The 19899-nt window shown below is 50.8% G+C and overlaps 1 long non-coding RNA gene across 1 annotated transcript; it reads right to left on the bottom strand.

Moving 5' to 3' along the window:
- Positions 1 to 14255: 14255 nt before the first annotated feature.
- LOC139033837 (uncharacterized) lies at positions 14256 to 18681 on the bottom strand. Its single transcript, XR_011486323.1, has 3 exons — positions 17307 to 18681; positions 15901 to 16018; positions 14256 to 14976 (listed from the first exon to the last, which is right to left on the bottom strand). It is a non-coding gene; the product is annotated as an uncharacterized lncRNA (long non-coding RNA).
- Between the last annotated feature and the right edge of the window lie 1218 nt (positions 18682 to 19899).

Here is a 19899-nt window from a genome sequence, read left to right as displayed (position 1 = left end):
CACCACAGTTCAAAAGCATCAATTCTTCAGCGCTCAGCTTTCTTTATGGTCCAACTTTCAGATCCATACATGACTACTGGAAAAATCATAGCTTTAACAATTAGACTTTATCAAAATTAAAATCTTTGCTCATCAAATCACTGCTCTGACTGCAGATATATATAATTCTCAAAAACATATTTGACAAAGGACTGACACCTAGAATAAATAACATAAAAAATTCAGTAATACAAATCACTCACTAAAATAACAGTGGAAACACTTGAACAGACACCAAGCCAAGTGCTGGGAAATAAGCACATGAAAAAACTCTCAGCAGACCAGCCACAGGGAGTCCAGTGTAAATGCCACACAACAGGAAGAAAGGCAGAATCTACGCAGCTGACAGCGCCGGTGGGGAGAGGGCGCTGTGCACCCAGAACATCGAAGACAAGCCAGCAGGGAACACCCAGCAGCTCCATAAAAGTAAGCAGGTGCCGCCCCTACAGCCCAGACCCACGGGGGCAACGGAAACATACGTTTTCAGGAAGAGAATGGGCAAAGCAGACGCGCAGCAGCCAGACATCCTGCCGCAGAGGAACCCGCAGGCAGGAGGGGGGAGAACCCCTCTCAGTGTTCGCAGGGGTCCCTCCTGTCCCCACCGCACAGTTGAGTCTCGACAGGTGAGCCTGGCACGCGTCCTGTGAGGCCACAGGCAGGCCAGCCTTTGGTGGAGACACGTCGGGCCCACGACTGCATCAGGGAAACAGCAGGGGACCTGCAGGGACCCCAGGAACTTCGGCTCTGCAGGAGCCGCCCCACAGTGTTCGGGGATGGCATGTGTCGAAGCTCCCTGAGTGGTCACGCAGTCACTGTGTATAAACTCTGCTCTAGAAGGAGAAACGCTGGGAATAGGCATTGACTTAGGATGGACGGAGGACAGAAGGCTGGAGAAGTGGACGGAGAAGTGGAGACAGGCGTCTGGCGAGACGTGACTGGCAGTTCTTAGTGGGTCCAGGACAGGTGTTCGCTGTAAAATGCATTCTGTTTGCAATACATTTGGTGGTTTCTCCCCTTTTAATTCTTCCCCACATCTTCCCAACATTTCTCTGGAAAGTGCGCCTTCTTATCTGAGAGCTAAAAAAGGCATGACGAGAAAGGCCCAGCATCCATCCAGTGTTGTTTCTAAGGAGCCCTGTGTCAACAGAGGCATCCGGCTGTGGACTCATAGCTGAACCCAGGTCCCCGGGTGTATCATCAATGCCAGTGATGTCCCCTGCCTGTGGGGGTTGGGCATGATGAGACCACAGCGCTTCATCCAACACGTGACCAGCTCAGGGGTCACATCTGTGATGCAGCTGGAGAGGAGATACACCCCCGTGGACCTAAGGCAGGAGTGGGGGAGGACGGAGGGAAAGGAAGAATACTCAGACTTAAGATATAGAAGCAGAAACAGGACTGAAAAAAGTAAACATTCAAACTTTTAAAAGCTTGCTTGTCAGCCTGTAAAGAAACATCATTTGGTCTGCATGTCTATGGCCCAGATCTGACTTGCTTGGGGCTCCGCTGGCCACAGAAAAGGGGATGATGTCCAGACTGAGTCCACATTTGACGTGGGCGGCTGCACCATCAGCTCAAAACCCCAGAGAAGTGAGCTCTGACAGCCAATCTGCCTGGGACCCGATGAGTCTGAGGGTCGTGTCTCATCCCCTCCCGTGTCCTGGAATCTGTGTGGAGCTTCAGTTCTCTTCCGTCGTGGCTGAGACACATTTTAAATATTTTTTAAGTTTCAAGACTCATTTTCCACCAGGTTGTCGTGTGCCTTCTGTTTTGCTCCAAGAGAGAATTCCTTTGTTTGTATGTGGCTGATTTTGCCAAATCCTGACTATGTTGTAGGTGGTCCAATCTAAGTGGAGGCTGGAGGACCCAGAAGTCAGGGGCTGGGGGGCCTGCCAGGAAGCATGCCCAAAGGTGAACTCATCACGGAGAAGGCATCTGCTCCAGAACACAGAACCAGGCGCGAGCCTGGGAGCGGGAGGGTGAGCCCCAGGGGAGAGGGCTTTGCCTGGCTCAGGGGGTCTGCAGGTGCCGTTCATCCCAGCGCTGGAGGCCTGGGCGCTGGAGTGGCCACCCCCCAGGAGGGACTCCCCAGGGCACCCAACCCTTGCCCGACACTGACACCGCCCCTCCCCCTCTGCATTCTGGTCCCTGCTATTAGGATGGGTGGCCCCAAGCCCCGGAGCTGCATCCCGCCTGCACGCATCCTCCCCAGGTGCCCAAGCTTCCCCACCTCGAGGTCAGACCCTTCCTCTGCCCAGCACCATGGGCTCTGCTGGGAGGGCCGCTGCTCACGGTCGTCCCAGATGCTCAGGGCCACTCCTGACCTGCTCCTCAGTGAGGAGTGACCGATGGAGCCACTGCCACTCCAGGTCTCTGCACCACCTGGTCACGGGCTGTCAGTCCCCCCACCACCACCGAGCCGAGTCTCAGACACCTTTGGAGTACGGGGTGGCTCCTGACTCAACCAAACAGAACTTGCCAGCAAGTTCAAAACCGGAGCGATGAGAACTAGCATCACTCAGCCCAGCCCTCCCTCCCAGGGAGCGTCTTGGAATTATCCCTGCAAGGCTGGGCCCCCCGGCCTCTGATCACTGCAGACCACCCTTTCTCATGTCCTCTGCGGCCCCCAAACACGAGAACATTTCCTCCCCTCCCTCAGCGTGTCTCCCTGTGCCCCGGGGAGCCCCTCACCATGGCTGCTCTTCTCTGGGTGGGCTTACGGTCTGCCTCCCCTCCCCACCACCCCCAGCAAAACAGGCCCAGCTGGTGGGGGTCTGGGGTTGAAGTGATAGCAAGTGGCTCTGCTGCTGTCGTCCTTTGTCGTGTCTCATCTATCAAGTCAGTGATTACTCAGCTGTTATAATTCAACCCGCGTCCTTACAAAGCGTTGCTCATCAGAAACAGGGTGCAGTCAGGAAGCCTAACCCTTGAGTCACAGCCCATCTGTGACTGCAGGCCACCCAGCAGCACTCCAGGTAGCAGAGACAAACAGCTCTGTGGGTCCAGACACAGATGCTGACCTTAAACGTAGAAGGAAAGGAACTGATGCTTTTAAGTGCCAAACAAGCATAAACTAAGCCAATTAACAGGGTGGTTATCATGAAAATATTCATAATATGGATACTTTAATATGAATCTAGAAGTTGCAGCTCCAGTAATTTAGACATGTTGGATACAATAAGCACATCAAGAAGTCTCTGAGAAAGAATTAGACATGCACACCCTCTGCACATCCAACCACCTTCTTCTCTTTACCTACCACCCACCCATCTGCCCACCTACCCACCCATCCAGTCAGCCACCTATCCACGCACCCACCCACCCACCCATCTGCCCATCTACCCACCCACCCAGTCAGCCACCCACCCATGTGCCCACCCACACATCCACCCACCCACCCATCTGCCCACCCACACATCCACCCACACACCCATGTGCCCACCCACACATCCACCCACCCACCCATCTGCCCACCCACCCACCCACCTAGATTCCTACCCACCTGAAAGCACCAGGTGCATAAGAATGATGACTCAAATGCAATAAATGATAGTATTTGGGGAATCTGGGTGAAGGGTTTACTATTACTTGTACTATTTTGCAAACATTTTTTGTAACTGATTATTTTAAAGTCAAACAGTTTTTAACAAGCCCTAGAAGCTCACAGCCTCAAGCAGAATGAGGGCTCTGGTCCACGCCACCCCCGGCCCCTGTCTGGATGCCACAGTCTGAATAGGGGGCGGTGGGGGGTGGGGGCGGCCCAGAAAAGTCACCGTGGACACCATAGCCAGCACAGCAGTCATCATCAGAACTTGCACCCAGAGAGTGGCCTGCGGCTACTCCGCCACCCAGCGCCCAGGACAGCAGGTGACAGCCAGGGAGGGGCCATGTGGACCCCTAGTGCTGAGGCCTCTCCTCTCAGAGCAGCTGTCAGAGGCCCCCTTCCAGCGGAGGTGCCCCCTTGGCCCCCAGTCCCCGAGGTCAGGGGGCTGCACCCTCCACCTCTGCCAGGCCTGGCTAGACCCCACCCGCTCCATGCTTCTTGACCTCGACCTCTCTGCTTCCCTGGTGCCTCTCTGCCTGTGTCACGGCGGGTCCTGTGCACCTCACATGCTCCCCCACCACGCACATGTTTGCTGCATAAAACATTTTCTTGGAGCAATAATAACATGTCAACTTCCAATCCTGCCAGAAAAGACCCTGAGCTGAGGGCACAGTGCCTGGGCCAGGCAGGTTGTCCTAGAGAGATGCCCAGACGGCCGCTGTGATGCTCCCGGGGATCCAGGGACCCTGCGCATGACTCCCGCAGACCATCCATCCCTAGGACACAAGCACACCGTCCCAGACAGAGAGCTGGCCACATGAGGCACAGAAAACAGAACAAGGGAGCCTTCCCACAGATGCGGGGTGGTGGGTGCCTGATCCACCAACCACAAACGCAGGGCCTCCTCTTCCCGCGGAACTCTCGCTGCCCCTCCACTCCCGGAATGATCCGGCACCCCTGGAACAAGGATTCCCAAACACCAGCTCAAGTCAGGTCAACCACCTCGCTCATCAAGAATTCCAGAGTTGCCTGCAGCAAGGTAGCGGGAACAGGGGGAGATGGGCGCCCTCTGTGGCGTCTGAAGGGCAGAGTCAGCTGCCATGTGTTGCAATTCAATGTTTGAATCTCAGCTCTTCAAGACATGTTACGTGCACAGGACTGCAATCCACAGAATTCAATATGCAGTTTCAGAAGGTTAAGCCTGGAGCCCGTAACCATTCGCTGGTCTCCTCTCTCAGAGACAGTGTTTCCTCTAATTCGAGTCCTTTTTCAGTAACTATTGTTATTTCTCCCAGGGTTTGTTTTTCTTGTTGCCTGTGACTCCAATGGTCAGCTTTATCTTTTCTATTGACTTCTGTGTCTCCCCAAAGCTTTATTTCTAGACATCATTTCCTTTTCTGTTAAAAGCTAGCCATACTGTAAGTGATACACCTCACGCTCGGACGTGACCCAGCCCCAGTGCTGTCTCAGGGGCCCTCAGGAAGCTCCGCGGGCCTCCTGGGGGCCGGGCTGCGGGCCCTGACGCTCTTCAGCAGCATCTCAGACCCCCCAGCGCCCCTGCCTCTCGCCGTCCCCACGAAGCCCGGCTCCTCCGCAGCCCCTGTGTTCCTCTGAATGGTACCAATTCTCCTGGGAGGAGGCGAAGGTCAGGCCCCAACCTACGGCCCCAGGACTCTGCAGGGAATACACGGGGCCCTTCTGGAGCTGACAGACGTGTGTGTGTGTGTGTGTGTGTGTGTGTGCACATGTTCACTGCAGTAGGCAGGCACTTAAACAAAGGTTGGCCTCCCGCAGTTGTGAAAGCTGCCGAACCGGACAGGGGAGGAGAAAACGGGGCGCCCTTTCAGAGAGCCCTATGGACACCCCTGGGGGGCTCTGCTCCGACAGAGCAGACGGTGGGCGGGCCCCCAGCAAGCACCGCCCACAGCAGCCGGCGGAGTCCCCAAACAGACAGTTAGACAGACAGCTCCCGACCCTTAAATCCCGCTAAAGCAAGGCCGAGCCCTTGGCTGCCTCTATGCCAATTAAGGCTTTTTCACAAAAGTGTTTTCACTACCAGCAGCTTCTCCCCACACGCAGGGCTGTGGGGCTGCCGGTCCCTGCTTGGAACTTCGAGGGACACTCGAAGCCCGGGGCTCAACCGTCTGCCTGTCCATCCAAGCTTCTGGAACAGCCTCAGCTTCAACCTGGTGACACCAAACCCCTCACGACCAGGAGGTGGAAAGTCCTGTCAGAGTGAATGTTCTAGAACCCCAGGGTCCAGTTGGCTGTTTCCCAGGCTTTCTGTCCTGAAATTCATTTGTTTCTATTATTTCAATAAAGCAGTTCACCATTGTCATAAATCCCTGAATCTAATATTGCAGAAATATTGTTCAATATAAAAGACAAAATCTAATGCCCTCCATTACTATCTGGTCCATAGTTTCAAAGAAATCAGATACCTTATTTGAAAGTAATCTAAACAGGCATCTTAGTTGTGACTTTGCTGGCATTGGGACTTAACTTAGGGAAATACCCAAAAACTGTAATAAAATGTGATTTTGCCCTGATTGAAACTGAATAGTGTTTGAAATCTTACAACCAAAACACCACGCATGGGCCTCACAGGCATTTAGGCTCGATTCTTTACAAGCCAGATCAGAGAGGGAAAACTATTAAATCCAAGGATAAAATAATGCCCCTCAGATTTGCTGCAGGTTTAATTGTATTGATCTGCATGATGCTTCCTGCTGAAACAACTTCAGGTTAATAAACCAACAATGAATGTGACTGGGCTGATCCTACGGGCAACGGCCCCCTTCTGGGGTGACCAGCAGGTGATTGCCCGCACCTCCCGCCTTTGCACGACGGTGTTTGGGAACCAGCCTCTCTTTCCCACCTCTGTGGCTCCAGGGCTGCTGTTCAACAATGCTTAGAAGGTTCCTGGCTGTGTCACAGATCTGCACAACAACTTCCTTCTGGAGCTTCTGTCATCTCTCTAAGAGTCTCCCCTCAGGAGCCAACCCGCTGGTCTCTTTCTGTTAAATCCCCGGGAGCTCTTTCCCCTTGGACGCTGTCACTGAGCCTGCACCTGCCTCAGGCTTCCCGCTCCGGCAGCAGCTCAAGTGCGTGCGTCCAGTCACAGCCGTGGGGATGCTGCGTCAGGGAGGCATGGGCTGCAGGCTCAGAACACATGTGGCCTTTGTCTCCCCTGCACTCATGCCATGCCAGCCACAAGTCAGCACGTGAGTTCTGTTTCAGCCATTTAATGAGTGTGCCGTGGTGTCACGCTGGGGTTTTATGCCGTTCTCCCTAATGAGTAACACTTTAGCCCTTTTTATTGTTTACATGCTGTCTGGATGGTTTTCTGAAGGGCCTGTGTAAACACTTTATTTGCTGTGCATGTCTTTGAGAGATTTTTAGTTCTTTGGATGAGATGCTTTGACACGTACATGTATGTAGAGATAAGCAGATACAGACAAAGCCTCCTGTTCTGTGACCTGCATTTTCACTTTCTTCACTGTGTCTGTTGATGAGCAGATGTTCTTAATCGCAACATCGCACAAGTAGCAAGCCTGTTCCTCATGTTTATGGAGTGTGTGCTTCCTGCTTAAGATGCCTTCACCTCCCAAAAGAGGAAAACATTCTCCTTGTTTTCTCCTTAAATCTTGATTCCTTCATCATCCACATGTGGACCTACAGTACCCCTGGAATGTGAATTTGTTTTTACATAAAATGTGGAAAGGGTCAAAAATTCACTCTTTCCCACATTGAACCAATGAGCACACACATTTTATTTTTAAAAAGCCCTTGCCTGCAGTGAGGAGCCACCTTGTCACGGGTCGGGTGCAGTTTCTGCGTGTCTGTTTGCTCCTCTGGTTCCACTTGTCTGCTTTTACACCAGCATCATGGGTGCGTGTGTGTGAGTCGCTCAGTCGTGTCCGACTCTTTGCAACCCTGTGGACTGTAGCCCACCAGGCTCCTCTGTCCATGGGATTCTCCCAGGCAAGAATACTGGAGTGGGTTGCCATGCCTTCCTCCAGGGGATCTTCCCCATCCAGGGATCGAACCCCTGCCTCCTGTGGCTCCTGCATGGTGGGCTGATTCTTTACCGCTGAGCCACCAGGAAAGCTCACATCAGCATCACGCAGCCTCAATTGCTGTTGCTTTGCAGGAAGTCCTCCAGCTTTGTTCTCACACGTGCTCTGGCTATTCTGGGCCCTTTGCATTTCTGTATTATATTAGTTATTTATTATTTGAGACACAAACCACCCCAAAGTCATCAGTGTAAACACCCTCACTTATTATCTCTGAGCCTAAATCAGGAATCCAGGACCAGCTTCCTTGAGTGAAGGTAACCTCAGCGCTTGGATCCACCTTCAGAAGTGACATTCTGTCCTCACTGGAGATGGTCCCTGGGCCAGCCCGCCTTGGCGAGGGTGGCGGGGGTGGCTATGGGGGGGAGTTGGGGGTCCCTGGGTCATCTCAGAGGCTGATGACCACACACATTGAGTTCAAAGTAAGCTTGTTGATTTCCAGAAAAGGAATCAGCTAGAATATTGACTAGAATCACACTGAATTTATAGTCAATTTGAGGAAGATTGACATTTAAAAACCCGTGTGTCCTCTCACTCCACTCACCTTTCATTTCCTTCAGCTGAGATTGGCTCTCAGGGCTCATGACATCCACATACCACTGGATACCGTTTGCATGACTTGAAAGGGCTGCTATCTTATGATTCTGTCATCTAATTGTTGCTGGTATTGAGATGTACAAGTGATTTTTTAACATTCATCTGTATCCATATTAATTTGGGGAGTTTTTAACTGTATTCTTTTTTTCTCTGTACACAATCACATTATGAATTTTATTTCTTCTTTCCAAATCCTCAGAAATGTTTTCCTCGCCTAGGGAGCTATTGAACAGACATGGTGGCAGTGTTACGAACTCACGAGTGCTGTTTGTGGCTGGACAGTTATCGACTCTGTTTATTGGACTGAGGAGGATCCCTTTGGTTCCTAGTGTTGGTTAAAAGATTCCACAATGAATGGAGTTTGCATTTTATCAATACTTTTCCTGCATCAATTGAGATGGGGTTTTCTCTTTCATCTGATAGTGTTGAATTACATTGACTTTTTAGCTTTAAGCCACCCTTGTATTCCTGGAATAAACCCACTGCATCAAGACATATTAGCATTTGTATATAATTCGGCCAGTTTTTGCTTAGGATTTTTTTGTTTGCTATCATGAGAGAGACATTTCCATAATTTTCCTTATTTAAAGTCTTTGTCAAAGACAGAGATATAGATCAATGGAACAGAATAGAAAGCCCAGAGATAAATCCACGAACCTATGGTCACCTTATCTTCGACAAAGGAGGCAAGGATATACAATGGAAAAAAGACAACCTCTTTAACAAGTGGTGCTGGGAAAACTGGTCAACCACCTGTAAAAGAATGAAACTAGAACACTTTCTAACACCATACACAAAAATAAACTCAAAATGGATTAAAGGTCTAAATGTAAGACCAGAAACTATAAAACTCCTAGAGGAGAACATAGGCAAAACACTCTCCGACATAAATCACAGCAGGATCCTCTATGACCCACATCCCAGAATTTTAGAAACAAAAGCAAAAATAAACAAATGGGACCTAATGAAACTTAAAAGCTTTTGCACAACAAAGGAAACTATAAGCAAGGTGAAAAGACAGCCCTCAGATTGGGAGAAAATAATAGCAAACGAAGCAACAGACAAAGGATTAACCTCAAAAATATACAAGCAACTCCTCCAGCTCAACTCCAGAAAAATAAATGACCCAATCAAAAAATGGGCCAAAGAACTCAACAGACATTTCTCCAAGGAAGACATACAGATGGCTAACAAACACATGAAAAAGTGCTCAACATCACTCATTATCAGAGAAATGCAAATCAAAACCACAATGAGGTACCATTACACGCCAGTCAGGATGGCTGCTATCCAAAAGTCTACAAGCAATAAATGCTGGAGAGGGTGTGGAGAAAACGGAACCCTCTTACACTGTTGGTGGGAATGCAAATTAGTACAGCCACTATGGAAAACAGTGTGGAGATTTCTTAAAAAGCTGGAAATAGAACTGCCATATGACCCAGCAATCCCACTTCTGGGCATACACACCGAGGAAACCAGATCTGAAAGAGACATGTGTACCCCAATGTTCATCGCAGCACTGTTTATAATAGCCAGGACATGGAAGCAACCTAGATGCCCATCAGCAGACAAATGGATGAGGAAGCTGTGGTACATATACACCATGGAATATTACTCAGCCATTAAAAAGAATTCATTTGAATCAGTTCTAATGAGATGAATGAAACGAACCCATTATACAGAGTGAAGTAAACCAGAAAGATAAAGACCATTACAGTATACTAACACATATATATGGAATTTAGAAAGATGGTAACGATAACCCTATATGCAAAACAGAAAGAGACTCACATGTATAGAACAGACTTGTGGACTCTGGGAGAAGGCGAGGGTGGGATGTTTCAAGAGAACAGCATTGAAACATGTATATTATCAGGGTGAAACAGATCACCAGCCCAGGTTGGATGCATGAGACAAGTGCTCAGACCTGGTGCACTGGGAAGACCCAGAGGGATTGGGTGGAGAGGGAGGTGGGAGGGGGGACCGGGATGGGGAATACATGTAAATCCATGGCTAATTCATTTCAATGTATGACAAAAACCACTGCAATGTTGTAAAGTAATTAGCCTCCAACTAATAAAAATAAATGGAAAAAATAAAAAATTTTAAAAAAACAATAATAAAAAAATAAATAAATAAAGTCTTTGTCAGGTTTTGACATCAAGGATAATGAGGTGCCTCAAGTTTCACCTCCCCATATAAGACTCGAAAAGCAGTTTTTCAAAAGCTCAATACTCAATTCTGGTTTCTCAGTATTTCTTAATATCTCCCATATGTTCCAAACAGCTGTTTTTCCAATAAGCAGCTTCCCATTTTTAAAAATGGTCACATGACATGCACTGCCTAAGAGAATTTAAAGAATGAACTTAAACCTAACAACAATACGAAAAGATCTTAATGACCCAGATAACCATGACGGTGTGACCACTCACTTAGAGCCAGACATCTTGGAATGCAAACTCAAGTGGGCCTTAGGAAGCATCACTATGAACAAAGCTAGTGGAGGTGATGGAATTCCAGTTGAGCTATTTCAAACCCTAAAAGATGATGCTGTTAAAGTGCTGCACTCAATATGCCACCAAATTTAGAAAACTCAGTAGTGGCCTAAGGAATGGAAAAGGTCAGTTTTCATTCCAATCCCAAAAAAGGCAGTGGCAAAGAATGTTCAGACTACCATACAATTGCACTCATCTCACATGCTAGCAAGGCAATGCTCAAAACTCTCAAAGCTAGGCTTCAACAATACGTGAACCAAGAACACCTAGATGCTCAAGCTGGATTTAGGAAATGCAGAGAAACCAGAGATCAAATCACCAATATTCGTTGGATCATAGAAAAAGCTAAAGCATTCCAGAAAAATATCTACTGCTGCTTCATCAACTTCACTAAAGCCTTTGACTCTGTGGATCACAACAAACTGTGGAAAATTCTTAGAGATGGAAACACCAGACCACCTTACTTGCTTCCTGAGAAACCTGTATGCAGGTCAAGAAGCAATAGTTAGAACTGGACATGGAACAAAAAACTGGTTCCAAATTGGAAAGGAGTACATCAAGGCTGTATATTGTCATCCTGTTTATTTAACTTCTGTGCAGAGTACATTATGTGAAATGCCAGGCTGGATGAAGCACAAGCTGGAATCAAGATTGTCAGGAGAAATATCAATAACCTCAGATATGCAGATGACACCACCCTTATGGCAGAAAGTGAAGAGGAACTAAAGAGCCTCTTGATGAAAGTGAAAAAGCTGGCTTAAAACTCAACATTCAGAAAACTAAGATCATGGCATCTGGTCCCATCACTTCATGGCAAATAGATGGGAAACAATGGAAACAGTGACAGACTTTATTTGGGGGGCTCCAAAAATCACTGCAGATGGTGACTGCAGCCATGAAATTAAAGGACGCTTGCTCCTTGAAAGAAAAGCTGTGACAAACCTAAGCAGCGTATTAAAAAATAGAGACATTGTTTTGCCAACAAAAGTCTGTCTAGTCAAAGTTATGGTTTTCCCAGTTGTTATGTATGGATGCTAGAGTTGGACTAGCAAGAAAGCTGAGTGCCAAAGTATTGATGCTTTTGAACTGTGGTGTTGGAGAAGACTTTTGAGAGGCCCTTGGACAGCAAGGAGATCAAACCAGTCAATTCTAAACGAAATCAGTCCTGAATATTCACTGGAGGGACTGATGCTGAAGCTGAAACTCCATGCAGGCAGACTCCGTGTAGGGAGACAAACCCTCCACCCTGTGCAGCTGGTAACGCCTCGTGCACAGTAAGTTGGGGGCAGACAGTGACGCAGAGTCCCCACATCCCAGAGGGGCTCCCCAACCCACCCGTGGGTCCACCGCGGGGGACACAGACAGACAGCCCAGGGGCAGGATGAGCTGTCATGTGGTCCCCCCTCCCCTCCGGATGCTGATGGAGCCAGTCAGGCCAGTTTCCAACCACCAGGCCCCACCCCTAAGAGACGGATCTTAGAATGATTTGGCCAAGCTAACAGAACAGCAGAGTGAACTAAACTAAATCCAGGACATCTCCACAGGCCGAGGTGCTTACAGAATGGGTGTGGGGGGTTGCGGGAACATTGTCAAAACCCACTACTGACATGGGCATCTGAGCATGAAGAAGGGTGGGTGTTGCACAAATATGAGAAAGCATGAATAACACGTATTTTATTACCCAGCTTCTTTTGGAACTAAACACTATTTGCCAAATAGTCTCCCAGGAGGAGGACAAATGAATCACTGTTTCCAAACTGTTGGGCCATTTTGAAGTACATTTGACTTACAGGACTGTATCAGTTTCAAGTGTACAAGATAGTGGTTTGACCCTTGTGGACATTATCAAATGACTAATGCGGTAAGTCCAGTTGCCATCTGTCTTCACACGAGCTTGTTATGACGCTGGTGCCTGCATGAGATTTAGTTACTTTACACCTGGAGGTCTGAGCCTCTGATCTGTCACCCGTGTCACTCATTGCCCCGCCTTCTTCCCTCTGGCGACCACCTGTTCATCCTCTGAATCTGTGACTCTGTTTCCATTTCTGTTTGTTTGCTGTGTTTCTTAGATTCCACATGTAAGTGAAATCACAGACTATTTGTCTTTCTCTGTTTAACACTTCACTTAGCGTAAATCGCTCCAGGTCCATCCACGTTGTCACAGATGGTAAGATTTTATTCTTTTCATGTGTTAGTAATATTCTACTATATACATGTACCACAGCTTCTTTATCTGTTCACCTATCAGTGGGCACTTAGGTCACTTCCTTATCTTGACTGTTGTAAATAGTGTTACAATGAACGTAAGAGTGCCTGTGTCTTTTCAAATTACTGCTTTTGTTTTCTTCAGAAAAACACCCAGAAGTGAAGCTGCTAGATCCTAAGGTTGTCCTAGTTTTAATATTTTGAGGGACCTCCATAATTTCTTTCACAGTGACTACATCAATTTACAGTCCCATCAACACACACTATTTAACATTTAAATTTAGGATATCTTTATTTTTACAACATAAAAGTGTTTCTTTATGTAACCTACAGTGGAAATGGTTCTTGATATACCTTATATCAGTCATGTCCAACTCTTTGTGACCCCAGGGACTATACAGTCCATGGAATTCTCCAGGCCAGAATACTGGAGTGGGTAGCCTTTCCCTTCTCCAGGGGGTCTTCCCAACCCAGGGATCAAACCCAGGTCTCCCGCATTGCAGGTGGATTCTTTACCAGCTGAGCCACAAGGAAGCCCAAGAATACTGGAGTGGGTAACCATTCCCTTCTCCAGCAGATCTTCCTGACCCAGGGATCAAACCGGGTGTCTCCTGCATTGCAGGTGGATTCTTTACTAACTGATGGGAGGGACTGTGTCACCCGGTGAGGTGTGTGAGATGCAGGCAGAGGAAGGAGAGACCCCCGGAGGACCGTGTGGGACGCGGGCAGAGGAAGGAGAGCCCCCCCGGAGGACTGCGTGGGACGCAGGGAGAGGAAGGAGAGACCCCCGCGGAGGACCGTGTGGAACGCGGGCAGAGGAAGGAGAGCCCCCCCGGAGGACCGCCAGGGGAGAGCCTGTCAGCGCATCACCCCTCAGTGTGCCGGCGGGGGCACTGCCCTCAAGTCTGGAGAGTGAGGGGCATTGGATCCACCCATGTTCCTCACTCATCCTTTGCTTGGATGAGGCTCTGGGTCCAGGGGCCGACACCCATGCCTGAGGGTCCCATGCAGGGAGCCGGGGTTACTACAGAAACCAGAAGACACTGACATCAGCCTTCACCGTGTGCTTCAGAGGTTCCATGAACGAGAGCTGCAAATCCCAGAACAAGCCTTGCCCCATCCCCAAAGGAGAACCTCTTGGGCCCTCGAGGTGCATGCTACAGGCACTTTCAGGGGCACCAGGCCACACAGAGAAGTGATTGAAATGTTTGGCCGTGCAGACGAATAAAGCATTAAATTGGAACAACTTCTGCCACTTAAACTTTTAAATCATTCATTGTTAGAAAATTGGATGCAAAGCCATACTGTTAATAAAATAATGAGACTAAAAATATGTCATAACAAAATATATTATTCATAAAATATGTGACCATTTCAAATGCTCAGTACTTTAAATACCTGCCTCTTAATGTCCACTTTGCAGGGACTTGGCAGAGAATGAAAACCTAAGGTTCAGTCTGGGGAGTCTGGGAGAACCACAGTGAACAACAAAATAAAACTCAGATTTGTGGGTTGTTGCAGTGCTAGCGTGGGATCTGGTAAAACCTGTGTTTGTCTCCAGGCCTTCTGACTCAGCACAACGTTAACCAAGCTCGTGTTCAAAGCCTGAGTTAAGCATTAATACGAGGCTGTCGTCCGTGTCCTGGACAGCAGGCACCCTCGCTGGGCACACAGGGCTGGGGGCGCCACGGGGAGCATCCCACTAGCTGCATGACCTCCTGCCTGTCAGGGCTCTGCTGGGGTCCTCACGGAGCTGAGGCCACTCACAGTCCAGAGCCACCCGGGCCTTCCCTGGAAGACGTCATCCCAATGGTCCACACGTCTGGGGCAGAAATCCCCTGCGATGGCTGAGGCACATTGCCTGGATGACCCACGGGAGAGGCTGCCAGAGGCTGAAGGCTGAGGCCATCCTGCTGTGTCTGGCAGGAGTGAGAACAGGAGAAGAGGCTGGGAAACTCCTGGATCCATCATTCTGGAATATTCCCAATGGCTGACTTTCAGAGCCGATAAACATCAGGTTCTATAGGAGGTCATAAAAAACAGGAAATGAGCACGGAGCTCCTGGCCATCAGGGTCTGCACAGGAGGGGAGTGTCACCAGGTTCACACCGCATCTGGGACTCAGAACATCTCCCGCACTTAGCGGAGACTCTTGAAAACCTGACTTTCTTCAGTAATCAGGTACCGACCTCCATAGTTCCAAAATGGTCACCCTCCCAACCTTGTGGACAAGGTTGCCCCAGGGCACAATGAGGTTGGGAGCAGCCCTGCCCTCTGGGACACCTGGTCAACCCCGGCCAAGGACATTCCCCTTGCAAAATCACATACAGAACTGTGGCCCAACGCTTCCCTCCCCAACCAGGTACCTGCCCCTGGAAAGGGAAGGGGCGTGAAGCAACTGCCAGTCAGTGTGGCATCGCCCACAGTGCCCAGTAGGATCCCAAGGACACAGCAAGGCATCAGGATTCTGCTCTAACAGAAGCTCCGAGGTCAGAGGACTGGGCTTCAGAAGCCAGCTCCTGAAGTTTGTTCATCCTCGGATTTTTATCAGCATCTTGCAACCCTGCTAAGATGGGCTTCAGGGATTACAGCATATAAAATTCACATGCAACCAGAGCAGAAGGAAGCAAGGGAGCTCACTGGACCTGGCCCCCTTTTCCTCCCTGTCCAGGTAGACAGACGGGGTCACTGGTCCCGGCCTGTCCGCCTCTGTGGCAGGACTTGTGCACACACCCTTTGTCATGTGATATGGCTGTGCTCCCCCAGCCCCACGCTTCCAATGTGTTTTCTGCCCCATCGATGAGGTTTCCATCAGCCAATCAAATGCTGTCAGATGTCCCAAGAACAGATGCATTAACACAAGTGCATGTGGCTTTGTCTCTTATACTCCATCACACAGGAGGAACAAGGCCAGATGGCCATAGGGCAAGGAGGGTGAGACTCACATGATAAATTCATTGCATGAGCGTGAGAATAAGTGCCTCCTGTGAGTCAGAGTATCCGGGCAGCTTGTCGCATGGTGTTGCCTCCTGAGCGTTGACTGATACACCTGCCTAACGCCACCTGTAAACAATGACTCAATCAGCTGACAGGCATCCATGAAACCCCAGATGCTCCCTCAGTCCTGTGAGAGCATCTGAGATGCTGGGGCACAACATTCACACTCAGAGCTTCCATCCCAACCTGGGAGGATGTGGGCGTGATGGACCCACCTGGAGAGGCACTAAGATTGAAGTCCGTGGCCCAGATCATAAGGCCAGCAAAGGCTTGGCCAAGTATAAGAGAGGCTTCACACAGCATCCAAAGGCCATGTCAATAGGTAGGGCAGGCGGCTCTCAGCTGCCGTTATGGACACTGGGCCCACCAGGCCAGTAACGGGCAGGAGGGTGGGCCTCCAGTCACCGTTCCCCTCTCCCCGTCAAGCCACCGAGACCTCCAGACACTGGCTGCTCCCCCACTCTCACGAGCAGACGGCTTCCCATCATTCGGCCTGTCTCCCACTGGGCAGGGACCAGTCCAAGACAACTCAGAAATTTCTATATCCAGAATGTCTAAGATGAGCGAGCAACAAGCAAGCTCTCCAAGAATCTCATTGCACCTTGGAGGTCAGGGTTCATTCTGCTTCCCCACCGCCCAACCCAATGTTTGTTTAGCAGCAAACAGTTCCTGAGACGGTCTTTGTCCCGAAACCTTGGAAACACAGCCGTTGGGGGCTCCTTGTTCTCCAAAACTGACTGACTTCACTTAAGGTTTTCAGGCTAAAATTCCGGAGGGGGAGGGAATGAAATCTAGACACAGGAAGGCATACACTGCACAAAGTGGATCCATTTATTCAGTCACTGTTCTGTAAACGGTGACACTGATTGGCTCTTATTTTGCGAAATGGTTGGAAGATGGTGGACTGTTTTACATTCAATCACAGTGAAGTGAATTCTGATTTCCGCTGACACCCATGGAAGTCAGAGTGGCTTCTGATAGAGACAGAGCCCACAGTGAACTTTACCCAGAAGACCAAAGCCCCGAATCTAAATCACGATCCTGAAGGGGCAACAGTTTAACCAGTTCAGCCAGTTGGCCGAGATCTTAGCACCAAGTAATAGACACAAGCTTAAAAAGCCTGCATCACCACCGCAAATGTTAAGGGTCCAGCAGAACCAAGCTCCTGCCCACATCGCCCAAGCCTTCCACTTAGCCAAGAGGCCTGTGTCCTCCCCAGGTCCACATCCCTCCCCACCCCTGAAAAGCGGCCGCAGCCCCTCAGAGCCCAGGAGTGGCCCCCCAAGGGAGGAAGGACCAGCCTCCAGGAGCCCCCAGTCCTGGCGGGAACAAGCTGTCCTTTCCGGCTCGTTACCTGGTCCGTGAGATCGAGCCAGCAATCTACAGGTAACCGGCGTGCTGTTCTTTTTTTTCTCCACAGATGCTCTCAGTGTTGTGCGTCTGATTCACTGGACGTTGCCCTGTTTATGGGCCTCTGGTCGGCCGATAGGCCCACTCTACATCCCAATCCCTGGACCTGTGGATGTGTCCCCTCTCAGGGCCAAAGGATCCTGGGCAAGAGACTAAGACAAGAGACCTCAGGTTGGGACTGTGTCCCAGATGGTCCAGAGGGTCTGACCTGTGACACAGACCCCAGCAGACAAGGAGGAGTGTCTCCTCTGCAGAAAGGGGTCAGAGAGGCTGGATGATGAGAAGGACTCTGCCCACCATCGCTGGTTTGAAGGGACAGAGGCTGGACAGCAAGGAAGCAACCTCAGCCCTGTGACGGCAAGGAGCTGAGCTGTGCCCAAGCTGGGGGTGCCTCAGACAGAGGGGACTCGCCCCAGACCTCGGATGTGAGCCCACGCCTCCCTGTCACCCACGCAAGGCCCTGGCCAGAGGGCCCGACCGCCCTTGACCTGTGACTCACAGGAAGAGCTCACAGATGTGGGCCTTGACTACTTCGTGCAGGGGACCTGTTACAGCAGCCTCCAAAAACTGTGCGGGGACATTGGCACATTTGACCCAAAAGAGTGCTGCCCACGGCCACCGCTGCCCACGGGGTCAAGGAGGGGATGCCCCAGATGGCACATTGCCGCCACTCGCTGACCCTCCTGATCCACTCCTGGGACCAAAATAACAGACAGAAAATGAGGGAAACAGCCAGCTTTCCAAAAGAACAAGATAAGCCAGAGAGAGTGGACAGAAAGATCTTTTAAAAAAAAAATGAGTGCATAGTGGCAAAAAAGTCCGAAACTTGAAATGAACGTGTGTAAGAAAGAAAAAGAAAAGAAAGTGAAGTTACTCAGTCATGTCCAACTCTTTGCAACCCCATGGACTGTATGTAGCCTACCAGGCTCCTCCTCCATGGGATTTTCCAGGCAAGAGTACTGGAGTGGGTTGCCATTTCCTTCTCCAGGAGATCTTCCAAACCCAGGGATTGAACCTGGGTCTCCTGAATTCAGGCAGATGCTTTACGCTCAAAGTGTAGCTTGTGTTAGGAATCCCCAAAAGGGGAGCCATGGGCCCCAAGACACCATCCAGTCTGCCTCCTTGAGCAACAGGCCCCCCGAGAGCCCCCGAGTCTCCCGCTTTTAGACGCATCTGGGTGACCTTGGAGGAGGGCCGGGTAGGTTCTGGGATGGGGCCAGCCGGGTCCCGCACAGAGCTCAGCGTGGGGCAGACAGCACGGTTCACCTGCCCGCCCAGGAGGGAGCAGGCCAAGGGGAAGTGGGGCGCTGACTGCAGCCCCGGGCCTGCGGTGAAGAGGCCCTTCCCTCCTGGCTCCTCCACTTCGCTCCAGACCGACAGGCCCAGACCCCTCCTCCCCCAGGCCTCCCTGCCCCTCCTCCAGCGCCCCTCCTCCAGCGTCCGCTCTCAGACGCACCCGCCGCTCGCCCCCCTCCTCTGCCCCGGGCTCCCCCTCCTCTGCCCCGGGCTCAGCGCCCTGACTCGGCTTCTCCAGCCCCAGCCCGGCAGCCCCCAACCACACTGACCGAAACACGGGCTGAAGCCCCCAGAGGGCAGCTCAGAAGCAGGACAGGCCCCAGCCTGGTGTGGGGGCAGGTTGGGCACAGGCTCATGTGAAGAAGGGTCGGGCGCCACACCCCGCGTGTCCATACCGCCCAGAGTCCCCCGGATGCAGCCCAGCGGCTACAGCCGCTCGGGACTGGAGGAGGCTGGAGCCAGGGCCACGGAGGGAGGGCCCACATCATGCCAGGTTGGCTTCCGACTTGAGCTTCGCGTGGCTGCTCGGGAAGCACTGGCCACACAGCTCTGGGCTGGACGCCGCGAGGAGCCGGTGCTCGGGTCCAGGGCCATGCAGATGACCACAGAGAGGCCACAGAGGGCTGGGGCACAGCCAGAAATGGGGAATCACCGCGGGATGGCCAGCTGCCCTCCAGGAAGGCGCTCGACGCTAGGACCCAGAGCAGCAGGCCTCGCTCCATCCCCAGCCTCACTTTGTTTTGTTGCAGTGATGGCAGGGTCGTCCTGATCGCGTCTTTGCTTTGAGCTCATAAACTAGGTGTGGGCACCGCAGGATGACAGCGGGTAAGGAGTCAGCTCGGTCACGGGTGCTCATGATTCAGCCCCAAGTCCTGGGCAGGTGGCAAGCTTGTGAGAGCTCCAAGTTGAGGGGCTGACTTACACCAGCGCCACCAGCCTCTCTCTGTCCTCTGCTTCTCACATCTGACAAGGGAAACGCAAGTTTTAATGATTGCGAGGCAAGTTATCGAGGATTCTTAAGGAAAACAATTTAACAGTTTTATGGAAGACAGATTAAGGAACAGTTATGGTAACATCAGACCAGCAGGAAGAGAAATTAGCAGCTCTTGCCAAGGACTCGGTGAAGGCAGACAGTGTCCATCACTGCCCCAAAGAGCATTTATGCTCCTCGAACTCTCTGATGCCATGAGGTGAGGCCTTTGAGCAGAGTTCATGTTCCTCCAGAAACAGAAACTTACCTT

The sequence above is a fragment of the Odocoileus virginianus genome, unplaced genomic scaffold, assembly GCF_023699985.2.
Source record: "Odocoileus virginianus isolate 20LAN1187 ecotype Illinois unplaced genomic scaffold, Ovbor_1.2 Unplaced_Contig_5, whole genome shotgun sequence".
NCBI lineage: Eukaryota > Metazoa > Chordata > Mammalia > Artiodactyla > Cervidae > Odocoileus > Odocoileus virginianus.
This window is presented reverse-complemented; position numbering and strand designations above follow the sequence as displayed.